The sequence below is a fragment of the Pinus tabuliformis genome, chromosome 4_2, assembly GCF_031772625.1.
Source record: "Pinus tabuliformis cultivar Carrire ecotype Pingquan chromosome 4_2, CPIR1, whole genome shotgun sequence".
NCBI classification, from domain to species: domain Eukaryota; kingdom Viridiplantae; phylum Streptophyta; class Pinopsida; order Pinales; family Pinaceae; genus Pinus; species Pinus tabuliformis.
Window position 1 is genome coordinate 713659785 of NC_142304.1, and position 12586 is coordinate 713672370.

Consider the following 12586-nt stretch of genomic DNA (forward strand, 5'->3'; position numbering starts at 1 on the left):
AAAATTTGTTCTCTGGAAACGGTGTTGCAGCAACACAGTTTTTTTCAGTTGCTGTAACTTGTGTTGCAGCAACGTAAATTTTTGACGTCAAGTATTTTTGAGTTACGGTGTAACAACAACAGGGATTTTTGACGTGAAGTATTTTTCGACTTACGGTGTAACAGCAACAGGCAAAAAGAAACTTCTATTTATGAACAATAAACTAACTGATAAAATAAGTCTTCCTCACGTAGAGGGATCTTCACAAAATATTATGCTAAAGAGCATCTTCCTCTTGACAGAGGGATTACAACATGAACGCTTCAGTTCCACAAAACAACTATCTCAGAAAATTTCAGCACTGTTGTGCAATACAAAAAAAACTCTCTTGTTCTACACTGCTGTGTGTTACAAAAGGACTTTCAATCTATATTTTTCTACACTGCTGTGTCTGCATTTTATAGTGCGGGAAAGGGTCTTCACCGCTTTAACTTGCGGATGAAGTCTCTGTTGCTCATGATTAACAGATTTGATCTTTTGTTGTATTTCTTGAGTCGGTGGTGATGAAATCCATGACTGATAAATGCTACGTTGGCTCGAGGCTGGTTCTTTTCTCTTTCAGCCGTTCTGCTAATTAATATGGTTGTTGAGAAGTAATGATGTAGTGCTGTATCTGATCTTCATTCTTAGGGAACTCAAAAATAATTAAAGAGTGAAAAGATGGTAATAGCGGTGACTTAAAAGATCGGGAAAAAATGTGGGGCACTGGATCACGACAAATGAATAAAGTAGCTCCTGCTGTTCTGTTCACTGCAGTTGAAATTATAATTTCAACACTCCCCTTTAATTTCAACTGCCGGGTTATCAGTCATACCCAGAAGTTTCCTTAAAAACTCAAAACTTTTCTGATACAATGGCTTTGTCAGAATATCTGCAACCTGTTCCTGAGTCCTACAATGTTGTAAAATGATTTCTCCATTGTTCACCAATTCTCTGATGTAGTGAAACTTTGTGTCTATGTGTTTCGTTCTCTTGTGAAATACAGAGTTCTTGGATAATGCAATAGCTGAGCTATTGTCACAAAAAATAACTATTGCTGTTGCCTGCTCCTGGCATAGACTTCTCAACATTCTCCTCATCCAAACCGCTTGACACGCTGCTGCTGTAGCTGCCACATACTCTGCTTCTGCTGTAGACAATGCCACAATTGGCTGTTTCTTAGAAGCCCATGAAATGGCTCCTAAACCTATGTGAAAAATGTAACCAGATGTGCTTTTCCGGTCATCTACACTTCCAGCCCAATCACTATCTGTGTATCCAAATAAATCTGAACATTCTGAAACAGTATAAAATATGCCATACCTTTTTGTACCTTTAACATACCTCAGAATTCTCTTTGCTGCCTGCCAATGTGTTTCTTTTGGCTTCTCCATGAATCTGGAAATTAAACTAACAACATACATTATGTCTGGCCTAGTTGCAGTTAAATACATAAGGCTGCCAACTATGCTCTTGTACACACTAGGGTCAAAATCTTTGCTGCTGTCTTCTTTGCTGAGTTTTAATCCCATCACTGCGGGAGTGATTGCTGCCTTGCTGTCCTGCATGTTAAATCTGCTCAACACTTCATTTACATATTTTGCCTGTGAAATAAAAATTCCATTTTCACTTTAATCTACTTCTATTCCTAAGAAGTATCTCAGCAAACCCATGTCAGTCATCTCAAATTCTTCTTTCATGACTGATTTGAAATTTTCAATGAGGTAGTCATCATTACCTGTAAAAATCACATCATCAACATATAACACAACAATTAAAATTTTACAGTCCTTTTCTTTGATGTAAACAGTGGGTTCTCCCTCACACTTCTCAAATCCGTTTTCCAGAAGATAGGAATCTATCCTACTGTACCATGCTCTTGGCGCTTGCTTCAGTGCATAAAGAGCTTTCTTCAATCTGCAGACTTTGTGCTCTTGGTCTTTCTTTTCATAGCCTAGAGGTTGCTCAATGTAAACCTCTTCCATTAATACTCCATTCAAGAATGCTGACTTCACGTCCATTTGGTAAACTTTCCATTTGTTTTGTGCTGCTATGGACAACACTGTTATTACTGTTTCCATTCTTGCAACCGGTGCGAAAGTCTCCTCATAATCTCTCCCATATTGCTGCTTGTATCCCTTGACAACAAGTCTTGCCTTATGCCTTTATATCTTTCCTTCAGCATTACTCTTGGTCTTGTAGACCCATTTAACTCCAATGACTTCTTTACCTTTTGGTAGCTCAACTAAATCCCATGTCTTATTTCTTTCTATGGCATTCATCTCCTCATCCATAGCTTCTATCCATTTCTTATCTTTAATTGCATCTTCGAAATGAACAGGGTCATCAACGTGACAATACAAAGCAAACAAAGAATTTATTCCTTCATCATAAATATCACTTATATTTCCGAATTTCTTACCTCTTTCATTCAGTGTGCAAGTGCTTGTAGATGCACTTGAATTTCCTCCTTGTGGTGTGCTTGGAGAAGCACTCTCATTTCTCCTCAAGGGTGTCTCTTGTTGTTCTGTTGTTGGCGCTGCTGTTTGGGGATGTGTTTCAGCCAACTCCTCATCATCATCATCATGAGACAAACAGTTTTTAACATTAACTGTTTTCTCTATGCTTCCATCCCAAGCTTCCTCTTCAATAAATTGAACATCTCTGCTCACAAAAAACTTCTTGGTGGATGGGATATATAATCTGTAAGCTTTGGATTCTTCACTGTATCCAATGAAAATACATTTCTCCCCTTTGCTGTCCAATTTCTTCCTTAGCTGATCTGGAATGTGTGCATAAGCCACACAACCAAAAACTTTCATATGGGTGACTCCTTGCTTTCTCCTACTCCATGCTTCTTCTGGCACTTTGTTTATCACTACTTTTGTAGGACATCTATTCAAAATATATACTGCACAGTGTACAGCTTCAGCCCAATAATCATTTGGCAAATGCTTTGCCTTCAACATGCTCCTCGCCATATCCATGATTGTTCTGTTTTTCCTTTCAGCAACTCCATTTTGCTGCGGGGTGTACCTTGCTGTAAATTGCTTATGAATTTCATTTTCTCTGCAAAAACGTAAAAATTATTTGGAGATATACTCACCTCCTCTGTCAGTTCTCAAAACCTTGATACGCAGCCCACTTTGATTTTCTACAAGTGCTTTGAAATTTTGAAATTTTTCAAACACTTCACTCTTATTCTTCAAAAAATAAACCCAAGTCTTTCTGGTAAAGTCATCAATAAATGTTAGAAAATATTGGTTGCCTGCAAGTGATGGAGCTTGCATCGGTCCACATAAATCTGAGTGGATAATTTCTAAGGGTGCTTTTTCCCTTATGATTTTTCCGGTTGGAAAACTTTCTCTGTGTTGTTTCCCCAATATACAACCTTCACAAAGGCTGTCTGGCTTTTCTATCAATGGTAATCCTCTTACCATTCCTCTTCTACTCAACAAATTAAGACCTCCAAAGTTGAGATGTCCAAATCTCAAATGCCACAACCAATTTTCATCCTTTGGTACGCTTTGGAGAGCCTCTTGTGTCATTGCTGCAACTACTTCTTTATTTTTCAAATCTGCTCTTATTCTGAGAGGGAACATCCTGTTCCTTGTCATCTTCACTTCAGCAATACAACATTTGTTGGGTAATCTGTCCATGATGGTGCATACATCATTCTTAAAGAAAACATTGTAACCCTTCTGAACAAGCTGTCCAATACTCAAGAGATTACACTTCATTCCAGGAACATAATAAACATCTGCTATGGTTTTCTTTTCACATTTCTTTGTAAATATTTTAACTTCTCATTTTCCCATAACAGAAATCTTACTATCAGTCCCAAGTGTGACTTGTGACTACACACTCTGATCTAAAGCAGAAAACAGGGCTATGTTTCCTGTCATATGGTTGCTGCAACCAGAATCTAGAAACCATATATCCTCACTGTTTGTTTCAGCCACATTACAAACTAACAACACATTATCTTCACTGATATTTTCTCTAGTGATATTTGCACTAGATCTATTACTCATATCATGCTGCTTCTTCCTACATTCATTTGCATAGTGCCCATATTTTTTACAATAATAACATTGGACATTGGATTTTTCATACCTTTGTCCTTGAGCATGATGATGTCCACTTTGCTGGCTGCTGCCTTGGCCTTGGTTCTGATTTGGATTGCTGCCTCTTCCTTGAATGTTTGCTGGACTGTTTCTTCCGCTTCTGTATTGGCTTCTGCCTCTTCCTCTCTTGTTTCCTCTGCCTTGACCTCTTCCTCTTCCAAATGACATCTGGGTCTTGAATGCTTGCTCTAGAGATGAATTTTCATTTCTACTCAACCTCTGCTCATGTGTTATCAGTGATGCATGAAGTTCATCAACTGAAAAATTTGAGAGATCCTTTGTCTCTTCTATGGTGGTGACAATCACATCAAACTTTGAGGGTAGGCACCTCAATAGTTTCTCCACAATCCTTCTTTCTTCAAGAGTTTCTCCATGAGACCTTATCTGTGTGACCAAACCAATTGCTTGTGTGAAGAATGAGTCAATATTGTCTGACTCCTTCATACACAGGTTCTCAAAATCTTTCCTCAGCAACTGTAATTTTGCTGTCTTCACTTTCTCCATGCCTTGATAGGCTGTCTTGAGAGTTTGCCATGCTTCTCTGGATGTCTTGGCTGCTGCTATCCTCGGAAACACACTCTCATGCACTGCTTGATATAAAAGTACAAAGGCTTTTGAGTCCTTCTTCTTATTGCTCTTCAACATCTCTTTCTTTGCCTGAGTTAATCCAATAAACTCTTCTTCATTTGCTGGTTCTTCGAATCCATATTCAACAAGTTCCCATAAATCTTGTGAGGCAAACACGGCTCTCATGGTTATTGCCCAGTAGTCATAATTTTTCCCATTGAACTGTGGGAGCTGGGTATTAAACATACCCACGCTGGTGTTGGCCATTCTTACAATACTTGACTAAAAAAAATCACTAAATTTTCTTCAGTAGCTACACAAAAAACTAATATGAAAAATACCTTGACAGCGTTTTCGCTCTGCTAGATAATTTGCTGCAGCAACAAATCTTCTTTCAGCTTCTTTGATGTCTTCAAAGAGCCTGGACAAGCTCTGATACCATGTCGGGAATTTCTGGTTATTTCAAACAAAATACAGTGGAAAAATCCTCTGTTTCCACTGTTGAGAATTTTCTGATAAATTCCGAAACAACAAAAATATGAACAGAGAGCAATACTCTGTTTTCTGATAATTCAAAAACACAAGAACAGAGCATAAAATAATACTCTACTTTGCCTCAGGATCAAAAACTGATCAAAATAATACTCTGTTTTTGACACAGAAAAATACTCTGTTTTTAACTCAGAAAAACATAAAAATTCGTTCTCTGGAAACGGTGTTGCAGCAACACAGTTTTTTTCAGTTGCTGTAACTTGTGTTGCAGCAACGCTGTTCGTGGTGTTGCAGCAACGTAAATTTTTGACGTCAAGTATTTTTGAGTTACGGTGTAACAACAACAGGGATTTTTGTCGTGAAGTATTTTTCGACTTACGGTGTAACAGCAACAGGGAAAAAGAAACTTCTATTTATGAATGATAAACTAACTGATAAAATAAGTCTTCCTCACGTAGAGGGATCTTCACAAAATATTATGCTAAAGAGCATCTTCCTCTTGACAGAGGGATTACAACAGGAACGCTTCAGTTCCACAAAACAACTATCTCAGAAAATTTCAGCACTGCTGTGCAATACAAAAAAAACTCTCTTGTTCTACACTGCTGTGTGTTACAAAAGGACTTTCAATCTATATTTTTCTACACTGCTGTGTCTGCATTTTATAGTGCGGGAAAGGGTCTTCACCGCTTTAACTTGCTGATGAAGTCTCTGCTACTCATGATTAACAGATTTGATCTTTTGTTGTATTTCTTGAGTCGGTGGTGATGAAATCTATGACTGATAAATGCTACATCGGCTCGAGGCTGGTTCTTTTCTCTTTCAGTCGTTCTGCTCATTAATATGGTTGTTGAGAAGTAATGATGTAGTGCTGTATCTGATCTTCATCCTTCGGGAACTCAAAAATAATTAAAGAGTGAAAAGATGGTAATAGCGGTGACTTAAAAGATCGGGAAAAAATGTGGGGCACCGGATCACGACAAATGAATAAAGTAGCTACTGCTGTTCTGTTCACTGCAGTTGAAATTATAATTTCAACAGATTTGTGTCCTTAAAGTCGTCACCCTGACATAAAAGAAGACCAAAATCTGCATGGGATTCGAGATCACAGGGTTCCACCATCAGCAAAGTCACATATCCTAAGGTTGTTTACTTTCCATTAATTAGGTATGAGGTGACTGCATGCATCTGAGATTGTCTGAGGTCCGCTAATTGCAATTGTCAGAAGAATTTTCGGCCCATTGACGGGTTCCATCCTCACATTCTGCCCACTACTCAAATCCCAACGAACATTAGAGAATATCAGGCCATCTTCTGAGGGCAAGAGCTAACGGGCATACCATAGGGCATTAAATGCCTGCTTAGCTGCATGTTCTATAACGCGATAACACACGCGCGTGGTGAGTAGATAAATAAAAAATAATGACGGTGTGTTATCGCGTTATGGAGCATGCAGATAAGCAGGCATTTAATGCCCTATGGTATGCACGTTAGCTCTTGCCATCTTCGGAGCACCCTTGCAAGGAGGAAGCCATTACTCAAATCCCAACGACTCTCATGTTTTTTTATCGCTTTGTCGATGGGTAGAGGATATATTTGTATATAAATAATGCAAGGTTATTATTATTTTTTATATGTTATAATGGAGTAGTATTAAAAGTAAATAAATAAAATGTGAGAGATTTTGTTGGTGTTTGTGATTTTATTGGTTATAAAAAGTATTGGTGGTTTTTAAACTAGAAGATTTTGTGTGTTTATATTAGCTGTAAGAATGGTTGGTGGTTTTTAAAGTGGAAGCCTCATGTCCAAAACATCAATTCTTGTGTATTTTCATTGGTTATAAAAAGGGTTGATGGTTCTTAAACTCGAAACTTTGGTGTCCGAAACATCAATTCTTGTGTGTTAGTAAAGTCAAGTTGTTTGATCAACTTTTGAACATATTCAGTGTCTAGACCTCCATCCTAGCAACTGACAGATAGTAGAATGAGAAATATCTGACAGATGGTGATTGGTCCATAGGATGGTTCATTACTTGACAATTCTTATCGTGGAAGCCTCGACGAGCCGAGGTGTCCATATTGTTGATCTTGCAATATTCATCAACGATTGTCAAAGGCGGTTAAGTTTTAAATGGAGGTCAAGTGAGAGCTCGAAGATGTGGTGGTGATCTCGCTAAATATTCTGCAATGTCCCTTCGCATTCCTAGCCAAAAATAATATTTTTTATTGTTGAAAACAATTTCTGGTATAAGGATTCTTATGAAATTTGTGCAAAATCAGTTGTCTAATTGAAATCTGATTGGGGATATATATTCTCCCCTTAAAAGCTAGCAATTGGCCCATATTTATGCTATATCCAAGTCGTTTTTCTGGGTTGTTGGTCTGATGAGTTTTCTACCATAAAAATTTATATTCCTGATATGTTTGGGAAACTTCTTTAATTTGCTCCAGAAATTTAAACTCTATACTATTATAATGAACTTCATATACACAATGCGCTCTCCTCCTTAGGGCATCTGCAACATGATTTTCCTTTCCTTTTAGATTCTTAATGTCAAATTCAAACTTTCTAAGAAAAGCATTCCATGTTGCTTGGCAGGCATTTAAACTAGGTTGTTTGAAATAAATCACTAGACTATTATGGTCGGTCATTAGTAAAATGATTTTTCCTAGAAGATAGTGCCTCCAAACATTCAATGCATGGACCACAATAGTTAATTCTAAATCATAAGAAAAATATCACTACTCATGTTCCTTTAACTTTCATGACTCATATGCTATCCCCTTCCCATCTTGCATCAACGCTTCCCCTACCCCTTCTTGACAGAGATCTGTGCAGACGACGAATTCCTTGTTCAAGTCAGCAATCTTTAACACAGGGGCAATGGTTAGTAGTTGTTTTAACTACTCGAAACTTTGCTGACACTCGTTGGTCCACTTAAAATCTCTCCTTTTCTTTTGCAAGGAGGTGATGGGGTAAGCAATTTGAGAGAATCCATTAATAAAATGGCAGTATTACCCTTCCAGACCCATGAAATATCGTATATCTACTACATTTCTAAGAGGCTAGTCCATAATAGCTCTAATCTTTTCAAGATTAATAACTATACCTTCAACTGAAATGAAATGTCTGAGATATTGAATTTGGTTTTTATAAAAATCACATTTACTAAATTTAGCATATGATTGATGCTCCCATAAGACTTGTAGCACCATTCGTAAGTATTCCTTATGTTCCTTTGAAGTTTTGGAATAGATTAGAATGTCATTTATAAATGTCAAAACAAACGTATCTAGAAAATGATGGAAAATACTATGCATTAGACTCATGCATTTTGTTGGTTCATTGGTCAAACAAAAAGGTAAGAGCACAAATTCGTAATGACCATAACGGGTTCTAAACATTGTTTTACAAATGTCCTCCTGCTGTACTCGAATATGATGATACCCTAACTGTAAATAAATCTTAAATAAAATTGTCGTGCCCTTGAACTGATCAAATAGATCAGCAACTCAGGGAAACAAGTATTTTTTCTTGATTTTTAACTTATTAAGCTACCTATAATCAATGGAAATTCTCAAGCTGTCGTACTTTTTCCTTACAAATAAAACGGAGCTCGCATGGTGACACGCTTGGATAGATGTATCCTTTATCGAGTACTTCATGTAAATTCATCTTGAGCTTGGATAACTCAGATACAATCATACAGTATGGGGCCTTGGACACTGGTGTTGCTCTAGGAATTAACTCGATTGTAAAGTCAATATCCCATTTTGGGGGCATCCCTAGTATATCCTCAGTGAACACATCAGTGAAATCTTGGAATATTGGTATGTTCTCTTAGGTGGCGGTCTTATCCTTAGTATTGGAAAATCCAACTTGAACAACATATATCATGAAACCTTTCCTAATACATTTACCTAATTAAGAGGCAGTAATGGGGCATAACCTCACTAGCTTTTTAGCCCCCCAGATTTCTTTCTTGCCACCATTTTCAACAATGTAACTAATCGACGTTTCCTTACAATTTACTATGGACCAATTTCCTTCCAGCCAGTGCATTCCAATCAACATATCATAACATCCTAATTGCAATATATTCAAATCGAATTTAATCTATTGACTCCCTATTTCAGTAGAGAAATTTAGTACCCTAGCCCTCACTCTTCTCTTGGCCCCAGTAGCTAGTTGTACCAGCCAAGGGTTCTTAAATTTGTGAACGTGCAATTGACATTTTTCCACTACTTTGGGGATGACATAACTTAAACTTGCATCAAGATCTACTAAAATAGACACAATCTGGTTAAATAGCTTACCTTCTAGCTATATCATGTAGCCTGGTAATCTTCTTGATGATCTTCTAATGCGACGTTGATCCTTGTCATACTTCTCGCCACCTCACCAATTGTACAAGTTTCTTGGACATTAGCATCTTGTTTAAGGCTAACATGATGGGGGAAGTTTTTGTAGTAGTGTGGTTCTCCGTGACCCCAACATTGAAAAGGTGGTTTTGATGCTTGACGGTTTTTAGTTTGCTTGATGCCTTAGTTTTCCTAAGTTCCCCTTGCGTTTTCGTTCTCTGCTGATTTCTTCCAAATTGTGTATTTTGTTTCCCCTTGTATGAATCCCTAACATTAGTGGATTTCGTACTTTTGGTACTTTGAAAAAAATTGTTCCTTTTTGTTGGGCCAAATCTTACTACCTTCAGCCTTTTGTTTCGATTGTTGGTAGCAAATTCAAGCCTTCTAGATCTCATCCATAGTATTACGATTATCAAATTCCGATTTCTCCTTCACAAATGAAGGAAAGCTATTAATAAAGCGTTGAACCTTGGCATTCTCCTCACTTATATACATAACATATTTCAAGGGAAATGTAAATTTGGTCACGAACTCTTCCATAGTAAGTTGTCTCAATTTTAGATCATGAAATTCCTTAGCCTTCTCATTGTAAAATCGTTCAATAAGAGATTTATTATTGAAATTCTTATGAAATTCATCCCAAGTCACCTCTTGCTCCGCGATCCCTTATACAGTTTTCACTTCTTCCCACCATAAGGTGGTCTTCCCTTGAAGCTGATATATACTCTGTCTAGCTTTGAGGTTATTTTCATATTGACAAATTTGAAAGTATTTATTCATGTCAATGATCCAAGCTTTCGTTGTTTCTTTAACTTCCCCATCAAATGTTGGGGGCTTGATTTTTTGGACAACAATCCCAACTTTTGGAGTGTGTATGTGACAGAAAACTATGACACCTTCCATCACCATGTGTTCCACAACCGCTGTATCAAATGATGGTGTAAAGAGACGCACAACGAATCATCATGCCAACCTCTAGGACCATGATTTCATACACTCTCTCTCCACACCTTACCACGTATTTTTTCATCTAATTTCAACTTATTCCTAGATGCATTTTCCTTTCTTTCCAAACTAATGAAATAAATTTGTTTTTCCTTTTTACTTACTATGTGTATTGAATATTGTATATGGGTCAGGCACCTTCATACCGTGAACGTGCAGAGAGACTTATTAAGGAAGTGAGAGAGATGTTCACTGAAATTGAAGATGGGGTATCAATCACTCCCCTCAATGATCTGCTTTCACAGCTTTCCATGGTCAATAGCATCGAACGTTTGGGAATCGATAAGCATTTCAACATGGAGATCAAATTAGTGTTGGATTATGTTCACAGGTCAGTCATCACAACCTTATCATCATGATTTATTTCTGCTTTATATATTACACTACTACACCAAGGGCACTTTTGAGGCATTTTTTTAAAACAAAAGAAATCTTTTGTCTCAAAAACTCATTTTTTATTTTAGTTATTTTAAATTAAAAATTAATATCAATTGATTTGTCTTAAATATAAAATTTAAGACAAAAATAGGTTGAGACAAAAATATTTTAAGACAAAACTTTATATTTAAGACAAAAATAGTTTAAGAAAAAAATATTTTAAGACAAAAGTAGTTTGAGACAAAAATATTTTAAGACAAAACTTTATACTTAAGACAAAAATAATTTAAGAAGAAAATATTTTTAGACAAAACTTTATATTTAAGACAAAAGTAGTTTGAGACAAAAATTTAAAGACAAAACTTTATATTTAAGACAAAAATAGTTTAAGACAAAATTATTTTAAGACAAAAACAATTTAAGACAAAATTATTTTAAGACAAAACTTTATATTTAAGACAAAAGCATTTTGAGACAAAAATATTTTAAGAAAAAACTTTATATTTAATACAATGACCACTTTAGATCAAACCTATGTTTAATACAATATTTCACTTCGAATGAAAATGGGGGGCAACGCTGAGTTTTAGGGTGATTTGTGCGCGCGTTCTGAACTGGAGCTCCCGCGCCCCTACTTCCTTAGCCCCTGTGGCCCTTCGCAGGCCCCCCTGCCTAGTAGCCCCTACTGCTGGGCTCTCAATCCTTCCCAGAATCCTCGCAATTGGGCTATGCCTCCCTCCTCCGGCCAGTGCTGTTGTTGGCATAGTGTTCGCGTCCGGGTTTTACAATCACAGAGGAGCGTAGCCGCCGCCATGAGTGCGCTTGGGGGTGGGGAGCCTTCTCCCACCCCACTAATCTCTTCAGAAGAAGCATTCAGAAGATTTCTCTCTCAGAAAGGGAAGAAACTTTTGATTCCATAAGTCTTGAAATTCATCAAAAAACTGGAGGAAATTCCTGAGATCGCCCTGCCAGAAGACCAAGCGATAAAAATCGCCCTAGCCCTGGCTGACAGAGGGTTGGTAGGACAATTTATGGGACGCTGGCCCTCTACAAAAACAACAGATGACTAGATCCAACACAACTGGAGGCCCTAGCTAGAAAACAATGTGATCTACTATGTTGTCGGAAGAGGGTATTTCATTTTCCAGTTCACCTCCAAAGAAGATCAAGATTTGGTTTTCAGAAATGGTCCGTATTTTATGGGAAACCAGGGTCTGTATATTAATAAGTGGACCCCCAACTTCGATCCCTCAATCGATACCCCTAAAGAGGTCCCAGACTGGGTCCAGCTTCCCAATCTTTCGATCCATTGCTGGAGCTATCACACCTTGTAGAAGATTGGAAATGGCCTAGGCCGTTTCATTGACAAAGCAGATAACACGGACCAATATACCTATGCAAGAATCTATGTGGAATTCGATTTGGAAGCTGGACTTCCCAAAGTGGTAAAACTTACAGTGGGAGAATGGCATCACTATTAAAAATTGGATTACGAGCAACTGCCTTTCAAATGTAGAACCTGTCACAAACGTGGACACTTCCAACAAAATTTCCCAAAAGCTCCAACTGGGGACAAAGTGGATGAACAAGGATGGAAATAAATCAAAAAGGTCAAGGCAGTCCCAAAACAAACTAAGA

The 12586-nt window shown here is 37.4% G+C and overlaps 1 pseudogene; it reads left to right on the forward strand.

Annotated features, from left to right (window-relative positions):
* Nucleotides 1–10343: 10343 nt before the first annotated feature.
* LOC149171507 (alpha terpineol synthase, chloroplastic-like) overlaps nucleotides 10344–12586 on the forward strand; it is a 64898-nt pseudogene continuing 62655 nt past the window's right edge.